We start from the raw sequence: 9,723 nt of genomic DNA on the forward strand, positions 1-9,723 counted from the left end.
AAGCTGAAATTTATCACTCTAAAATCAGGAATAAGACAAGGATGTCCATTATCACTATTCCTACTCAATATAATTCTGGAAATATTAGCCAGAGAAATTAGATAAAAGAAAAAAATAAAAAGAATAAAGATAGAACAGGAAGAAGTTAAATTCTCATTATTTACAGATGTCATGATACTCTACATGGATCCCAAAAATTCCACCAAACGACTTCTAGAGTTAATATCCAAATTTAGTAGAGTTGCAGGATACAAAGTTAACACTCAAAAGTCAGTAACATTCCTGACTCACAGAGCAAGTAACAAACTCACAGATAAAGTATGGAAAGCACATCCTTTACAATATCATCCAAAAAACGAAACACTTAGGTAACAATCTAACAACAAACGTGAAATATTTGTACAGAGATAATGTCCTAAAAAAGGAGATAGAGAAGGATATCAGAAAATGGAAAGATATCCTTTGTTCATGGATAGGTAGAGCCAAGATAGTGAAAATGGCCATTCTCAAAATTGCTATATAGATTTAATGAAATCTCAATCAAAATATTAGCAGCATATCTCACAGAATTAGAGAAAACACTATCAAAATTCATTTGGAACCAGAAGAGACCTAGAATAGCAAAAGCAATTTGTGGCAACAAAGGCAAGTCAGTAGTCATCACAATCCCAGACCTAAAATGATGCTACAAAGCTACTCTGATAAAATCATCATGGTACTGGGGGAAAAAAATCATGAGGATCAATAGAAAAGAATAGAAGATGCAAATGCAACCCCAAGCCACTCAACTACTGTGTGTTTTACAAATAGAATGCAACAAATGATCACGAAGACTATACATCTGTTTGACAAAGGAGCCAAACATGCTCACTGGAAGAAAGATAGTCTGTTTAATGAATAGTGCTGTAAACACTGTTTTTCCACACGTAGAAGACCAAAACTAGATCAATGTCTAGCACCATGCAATAAACTTAAACTCAAAATGGATAGAGATCTAAATATTAACATAGAAACACTAAATTTACTGGAAGAGAAAAACAGGTAGAAATCTAAAAGATATAGGTGTAAGGTAGAGACTAGGTGATAGTGGACATCCTTGTCTTGTTCTTGATTTTAGAGTAAAAGCTTTCAAGTCAAAATGGCTTGAAGATCTAAGTATTAAAACAAGGGCTAGCCAAATAGCTCAGTGGATTAAAGTGCCTGCAAGCAGGCACAGGGGTTAGGAGTTCGATCCCTGGGCCTGCCATGCCAGTCCCACCCCTGGGGTATGCTAAGATGGCAATTGAGACTGGGTGTGGCAGCATGCTTGTAATCCCAGTTCTTGGGAGGCTGTAAACAGGAGAATCACTCCGAGTCTGATCTAATAGTGACACCCTGAATACCCTGTGGACCCTTCCCTAAAATACAGGAAAAGAATATTAAAACAGAAACCCTAAATCTTCTGAAAGAGAAGATAGGTAGAAATCCTGAAGACATAGAGGTAGTTAGAGAGTTCATGGACAAAAACCTAAATGCATGGGAAATACTTCAAAGAAACAACAACTGGGATCTCATCATAAAAAAAGGTTTTGAAAATCAAAAGAAATCAGAGTAAAAGGCAAGCCTACAAATTGGGAAAAAATATAGCAAATTGTCCCTCAGATAAAGGACTTCTATATAGAAAATACAAAGAATTTAAAAATTCAGGCCCCCAAAATTCAAAGACCCAATCCAAAAATGGGCATGTGAGATGAATACGGACTTCTGAGACCAAGAAATACAAATGGGGCACGGGTGTGAGTGGAGCTGCAGGTGTGCAGGTCGAGACTGTGGACCCGTGACCGAGCATCTGAGATGGTGAATAATAGGTCTTCAAGTCTGCAGTAAAAAATGGCCTCCAATAACACTACATTTCAAAAATTTGGAAAGAAACAAAATGGAAAAAGTAGAAAAGTTGAGGAAGCATAATCTGAAGAGTTTGTGGTAGAAAAAGTACTAGACTGATGTGTAGTGAATGGGAAGGTAGAGTATTTTCTGAAGTGGAAGGGACTAACAGATGCTGACAATACATGGGAGCCTGAATAAAATTTAGATTGTCCAGAGTTAATTGAAGTATTTCTTAATTCACAGAAAGCTGGTAAAGCAAAAGATGGTACAAAAAGAAAATCTTTATCTGACAGTGAATCTGATGACAGCAAGTCAAAGAAAAAAAGAGATGCTGCTGACAAACCTAGATTTTGCTAGAGGTCTTGATCCTTAATGAATAATTGGTGCCACAGATAGTGGCAGAGAGTTAATGTTTCTCATGAATTGGAAATATTCAGATAAAGCTCACTTAGTGCTGGCAAAAGAGGCAAATATGAAATGTCCTCAGATCATAATTGTTCTTTATGAAGAGACACTAACTTGGCATTCTTGTCCCAAAGATGAAGCTCAATAACTTACATTATATATATATATCTTGGTTTTGATTTACTAGTGTGGAAAAAACATTTGAATGAAAATCAAGTTTATTATGTAGGTTTTGAAAGCAGTATTTGGGAGAGTTGTTGGGTTTTGTTGGTTTTGCATCTATAGCACTGGTTACTTTGAATGAATAAATAAAACTTTGTAGTTGCTTCCTTTATAAAAAAGAGCATTTGGTAGCCTAATACATTTCCTCTGCTTCTCTAAATGTTGGGGGGAATTGACCATAGTCCAAATCAGAACTCACATTTTAGCTCACATGCTTAAGGACTATTCTGAGTTTTTTGTTTGTATATATATAAATAAAATTCTTATGTAAGTGGTTTTTGTTTTGTTTTTAAACATTCAAAACAAAAACTATGGGTGAAAACCTCATGTTTCAGATGCCATCATTCTGAGCAATCACTTCCAGTTAAATAGAAAGTTTTCTTGAAGCTATAACCTTTTAAGTTAAATAGATAGATGGTTTGTGGTTAATTGGACAGTTTAAAATAGATATTTTCAAAGCAGCCATATTGCAATCTGTATCTATCTTTAGTCACAAAAATGTAATTTACTTCCAAAATTCCCCCCCAAAAAGTCTTATCTACCTGGCGCATGCCTACAATCCCAGCACTTGAGAAGCAGAAGCAGGATGATCTTGGGAGTTTAAGACCAGCCTGGGCTGCAAAGGGTTGAGCCCAAGGCCAACCTGAACTGCACAGCGGTACTCTGTCTCAAAAAGAGAGAAAAAAACAATTCTTATCTGTACCAACAACTTTCCCACCCAAATAAGGTAGCAAGTCAAAACTTGGCGTGTTTGAATTTACTAAAGAAGACTTAACAAGGGAATGTTAAAAATTCCTCAAGACTCATTAGTTCAACAACGAGTTGAAATCTGCACTCAAAAGTCAGGATTCATATATGTCTTAAGACTTGGCTCACAGAAACCTACTGAGTGGCTGGAGCTGTTCACAATTTAGGACCTAGAATACATGAGTAGACAAACTTGTAATCTAAACTATTGACCTGCCTGTTTTTTCTTGACCCCAACTTGTTCCTTACATGTAGGCTCGATCTTTTCAGTACTTGGATTACTGTTTTCATGGGAAGCCAGGAAAACAATTTTGTAGTAGTCAGAATGTTACCCTAATGTGTATTGTTTACCTTATTGTAAATAGTGGTGAGTAGTGGTCAATAAATAGTTTTGTATTCCTTTTAAAAAAAGAAATGTAAATGTCAAATAAATATATGAAAAAATGCTCAACAACATTTGTTATTTGAGAAATGCAAATTAAAACAACATTGAGATTCCACCTTACTCCAGAAAGAATGGCTATCATAAAGAAATCAACCACCAACAAATGCTGGAGAAGCTTGGAGGAAATAAGAACCCTTCTCCACTGCTGGTGGGAGTGTAGACTGGTACAACCACTGTGAAAATCAGTGTAGCAATTCCTTAAAAAAAAACAAAAACAAAAACTAGGACTAGAGGTCCCATCAGACTGAGCTATCCCCCTCCTGGGTATTTTTCCAGAAGAATTAAAAACATATCACAGTGATATATGTGCACCCAGGTTTGTAGCCGTGCAATATAGCTAAATAGCTACATCTTAGAAACAACCCAAATGCCCATCAACTGAGGAATGGATAAAAAAGATGTGTTATTTTATACAATGATTATCACTCAGCTATAGAAATGATAAACTTGAGGCTTTTATTGGTAAATAGATGCAATTAGATACCATACTCATAAGTGAAATAGGGGCCAGGGGGATAGCTCAGTGGAATGCACTTGCTTGGCAAGCACAAAGTCCTGAGTTCAATCTCTGCTACCACCAAAAACAAACAAACTTGTAAGTGAAATAAATCAGAACTACATGTGTAAACACTGTATTATATCCCTGGTATAAGAACCTGAAAAAATAAATAAAATATGGAAGATAAAATAGATATTGTGAAAGGGAAAGAAACTGCTTTAAAGGAAAGAATAGCTATGATGAAAGAAAGGAGAAAAGAAAGAAGGAAGGGAAATTTTATAGATCGACACAAGATTGGTAATATAACTGTACTACTCATTTCTATTGGCTTATTGAAAGGAATAGCTAATTGTTTAATTATTTGATCAATCTTGCAGGCCTATATCTGGTAATTTGAAAAATTACTTTGAAGATTACAATATGCAATACAAACAACCATTGTTAATTTCCTATCATCTTGTTTTGAAATTCTGTGTCATTGTTTTGTATGTCGTATTATTTTGTTTTCATTATTTTCTCTTTAAAATAAATATTTTAAAAAGGAAAAAACTAATGCAGTACTACTCACCATAAAAAAAGATAAACTGGAAATTTTCTAGGTAAATGGCTGCAACTGGAGACCAGACTCATAAGTGAAGTAAATCAGACCCAGATGTGTGAACATCATATTGTCTCACTAGTGTGAAAAATTGAAAGAATAAGATCCATAATGCACAACGGATATTGTGAATTGGGAGGGAACTGTTGAAAAGAAAAGAAAAACTGCAATGAGGGAAAGGGGGAAGGAAGAAAGGGACAAAGAAAAAAAAATATTTATACACAAGACAGTTTAGATAGTTATACAGCTAGTTTCTCTTAGTTTATTGAAAAGAAAGTTTTGTGCTGATAGTGTTTGAGCAAGATGTCATGCCTGTATCTTGTGCTCTGAATGCTACAAAGACAACAATACACAATGTATTAATTATCCTAATTCCTCTAATGACCTATTTTGAAAATGTTTTATTGTTCTTTTTCTTTTTTTTTCTTTAAAAAAATTAAAGAGAAAATTGAGATATCCTTATGGGGTGTGTGTGTGTGTGTGTGTGTGTGTGTGTGTGTGGTTTTTTTTTTTTTTTTAGATGCAACACCAAAGTCACACATCATGAAAGAAAGAACACATAAATTTGACTTCATTAGCATTGAATTGCTCTATTCTGTGAAAGATACAACCAGTGGGTGGGCTTGGTGCTTGGAAAAGCACTTTCCTAGCAGTGAGAGGCTCTAAGTTTGCTCTCCACCATAGTAAAGAACAAAAGACAATAGAATATAAAGAGAAGTCACAAACTGGGAGAAAATATTTGCAAAAGATATATCTGATAAAGAATTATTATCCAAAACATACAAAGAACTTTTTAGGGAAGGGTCTACAGGGTGTTCAGGGTCTCACTACTAGATCGGACTCGTAGTGATCCGCCTGTTTAAAGCCTCCCACGAGCTGAGGTTAAAGGCATGAGCCACCATGCCCAGTCTCCTTTGCTGTCTCAGCGTGCCCTGGGGCAGGGCCGGCATGGCAGGCCCCTGGATCGAATCCTGTCCCTGCGCCTGCTTGCAGTCACTTTCATCCGCTGAGCTATTTGGCCAGCCCAGAACTTTTAAAGCTAAACAAAAAGAAAAATATCTAGTTTAAAAATGAGCCAGAGACCTACATGCACATCGCATCAAAGAAATTATGTAGATGGAAAAATATATGAAAATATGCTATATATCATATGTTATCAGATAAATGCAAATTAAAATTATCTATCTATCTATCTATCTATCTATCTATCTATCTATCTATCTATCTATCTATGTTAGAACAGCCAAAAGTCCAGAACAGAACCCTGATATCAAATGCTGTAGCAACATTATGAAGGGACAGAACTTTCATTCATTTTTGTAAAAATACAAACAGGATGGTCAATTTGGAAGAGAACCTGGCAGCACAATTTTTTTTTCCAAAAATAAATATATTGTTATAAAATACAGCAACCATGGTCTTTGGCATTTACCCCAATGAACTGAAAACTCATGTACACACAAAAACCTCCACCCAGGTATTTACAACAGCTTTATTCATCAATATAAAAAACGTTCCACTTTGATGGAAGGTATTGATAATGCGAGAGGCTAGGGATGGGAGGGGCACAGAGTTATAGGATGTCTTTGTACCTTCAGCTCAATTTTGCAGGGGTCCTAAACTTGTCTAAAATATAGTCTATTTCTTTAAAAAAAAAAAGACAAGGGATAATAAACACAGGGTCTAGGATAGTGGTTATATAGGATATGTAGTTAAAAGGGATGACATTAAAAGGGAACTCATGGGGAACATGTTATTACTGACATTGTAGTTTTCATATGGATAGAGGTTTATGATTTATTTTATGACTGCAAATAAACAAATGGATAGAGTTGTAATGCAAGGACCTGTGGATGAAAGTGTATAATAAAGCAAAGGTTAGGATTAATCCAATTCTGCACAGCTAAGACTAAAAAATGCACATAAAATTACAACCACACTAAAATTAAATACTGTTAGAGGAAAGACAAAGACCTGACAGCTCACCCAAAAGCATACTGAAATGTTAAGTAGATCTGAAACAGTGAGAAATATGTCCTCCTGAGACTGTCATGTGCAACCATTTTGTATCAGTTCAGGAATAATCACTATAAAACTGTGAAGTAAGGAGCATGTTTTAGTCGAAACACCTTTCCACAAATCCCTAACTCCCCACGGCATTCAGCAGAATCCAATTAAGGGAACAGAAATAAATGAAATTTCAACAACAAAACCACCGACTAGTGATCATATTCCCTGTGGCAGACACTTGCTGTTACCAAAACATGTGCTGCCCTCCCTTGCACTTGGAAGTGACTGCCAAGCCAGGGCTGCCAGCAGGACCCCAGAGCCCACCCCATTTGCAGCCTCAGTAACGGAGCTGTGGCCGGTGATCTCCCACAGGGTGCTCCTTGGTGCCTTTGCCCTTTTGGCCACAATGAGGAAAACACAAGCCTCAAAGGTTGAAAAGTTGGCAGGGCCACTCAGTGTGGGGACCTGAGTCCTTGTGTGGAGAGGAGCTGTCCTACCAGTTCTACCTGCCTGGATTAAATCTGAAGCAATTTAACTCAATATTGTGTGTGAGCCACTTATGTGTTTGGATTTATTTGCTATAGTGCCTCCACTTGTGTGGTGGGAGAGCAAAGTAGCAGGGACAGGAGGGGAACGGTGAATGGAAGCGAGACAGGTAGGACAAATTGCTGATGAACAGCAGCAGGAGGTTGAGGGAAGGTGACATGACTGAAGTGAGCTGGTTACTCCTGGCTGATGTGCAGGGACACTAAGACCCAGCTGCAGGGCTGTGTGGCCCAATAATTAAACTTCATGGCTCGGACATCAAGCTGTCTTAATAAAATCCTGCATGCCCGGGGTGGTGATTTAATCGCTTCAAGCCTGCCTCTCATCATAAAATGGGGTCAGCATCTGTGCCCACTTCCAATATTCATGCGGGGTTCAATGAACTGACACATGTATTTTTCACTTTTCCAAAGTCCTTTCATAGCCATCACTGCCCGGAGTCCTGATAGCACCCAAAAGGAAGCAGGAAGGGATTGTTATTGCCTTTTTAGAGAAGCAACAGCTGAGGCTGTAGCATTTCCCTGCGGTCAGAGCCAGCCCTGCTGATTGAGTCCACTGCTTTCCCCACTATGTCATCCTGGTTTCCTGGAGGCACAGCTTTGCACAGCCTCTCTAGATGGAGGCACTCTATCTAATGTGTCAGAACGTACCGGATAATCTATGTCTGTAATTATTCTTCACTGGAAATTATGTTGTTGTCTTCCTTCTCAATGGCTAGTGAGCAACTACTGGGACTTTCTGCTTGTGATAGCTGACGCTGTTACATCTCACTAGAGCTCTGCATCTGCAAGTTGCCATTTGTCTGTATTTGGCCGAAGATACACGAAGGCAGCCATACTGCTACAATTCACAGAAGCCAGCAATGACATCTGCTAGTGTGAAATCTGCCAGCAATATCCAGGAGGACCAGTGAGGTAATAAAATACATGGCATCACAGATAAAATATTTATTAATTGCAGCTGAATCAAAAGCATGCATAGCTTAGTATCCTAGGAAGGAGGAGCTAGGTATATTTTTTTAATATCTCAGAAATTAAACATTTATTAAGTATCTACTAATTGTTGACTCTCTAAGATTCAAGTTTGGACAAGCAAGAGATAACTACAGAAATTCACACACAGAGGAACATTCTGAAGCTGGCAGAGACTTCTCCCTGATCTCAAGGGACCTGTGAAAAACACTCTGACCTTGCAGTAAGCAAAGAAAGCAGACAGAAATCTTTTCTTTGACTGACTGTAGTTGGCGAGAAATGTGTGTGGGGGGCGCTTCTAGAATGAATAAGTTAACACTGAGCACTTACATGGTGTCAGGCATTGGTCTACGGGCCACACAATTTTCTCAACAGCCCATTAAGTTTGAAGAATTACTAGACCCACTTTCCACATGACGTTGAGTCAGAAGAAGGTTAAGTAGCTCGCCAAAAGTCAGCTGTAATTGACAGAGGTGGAAGCAAGTAGTTATTCAGATGCGAAGATAAAGTCCCGAGATGTGTTTGCCTGTTTATGGGCTAAAATCTATAATGACTGATAATAGATGAGGTGTGATAAAAATACAATGTTTCAATATTTTAAAATTTATTACAGCAAGACACGTTGCCACTAACCCCCACCAAAATAGCTCCCTCATTTCAAGTACATCTATCCCGTTGTTCTTGTTGCTTTATTAAACAGTTCTGAGAGGCTTCTTTCCTGTCTTTTGTTGTGTTGTTGTAGTTGCCTCGATGGTTTGAATCAATTCAAAACATCTACCTTTTATGATCCTTTTGATTTTGGGGAATAGCAAGAAGTCACACAGGGCAGATCTGGTGCATAAGTCAGGTGGGGACACAACATAATATTGTGTAATTCTGCCTTTTTGCGGGACACACTTGGCAGCAGCATTCACCAAATTTTGATCACGCCTGGTAAAAACACTCACAAAAGAGGACTTTCAGAACTGCTTCAAGGAGTAGCAGGAATGATGGGATAAATGTGCTCTAAATGAGAGAGGGTTTTGAGGAAAATTCATGGCAGTGTGTTTTTTGTTACAATAGTTTTTATTTAAACAGTTTATATTTTGATGACCCATATACAAAAAAATAAATCAATCAACAATTATCTGTTGCATTCAGTGCAGTTGGATATAATTGCCATGGCATGACTTTAGCTACCTAGAAATCTCACCCCACTTTAAAAATGAAGATGAGATCAGAGTAAAAAAAAAAAATTACAACTCTGAAACCAAATGAATCACCCTGAAGGGAGAGAGACTGTTACACAAAGGGAAGAGGTGGTATCCACAGCATGAGGCAATAAAATAATCTGAAAGCGGTTGTAAAACAAATATGCTAAAGGTGTTTAAGAAGACTAAATATAAAGTATTGGTATCATTCAAAGTAACGGATG

General features: G+C 37.5%; 1 pseudogene; it reads left to right on the forward strand.

The window, feature by feature from the left end:
* The first annotated feature begins 1,869 nt into the window (after positions 1-1,869).
* Positions 1,870-2,419, forward strand: LOC105744087 (annotated as a pseudogene).
* Positions 2,420-9,723: the final 7,304 nt, after the last annotated feature.

Source organism: Octodon degus, unplaced genomic scaffold (genome assembly GCF_000260255.1).
Source record: "Octodon degus isolate 3935 unplaced genomic scaffold, OctDeg1.0 scaffold00008, whole genome shotgun sequence".
Lineage (NCBI taxonomy): Eukaryota > Metazoa > Chordata > Mammalia > Rodentia > Octodontidae > Octodon > Octodon degus.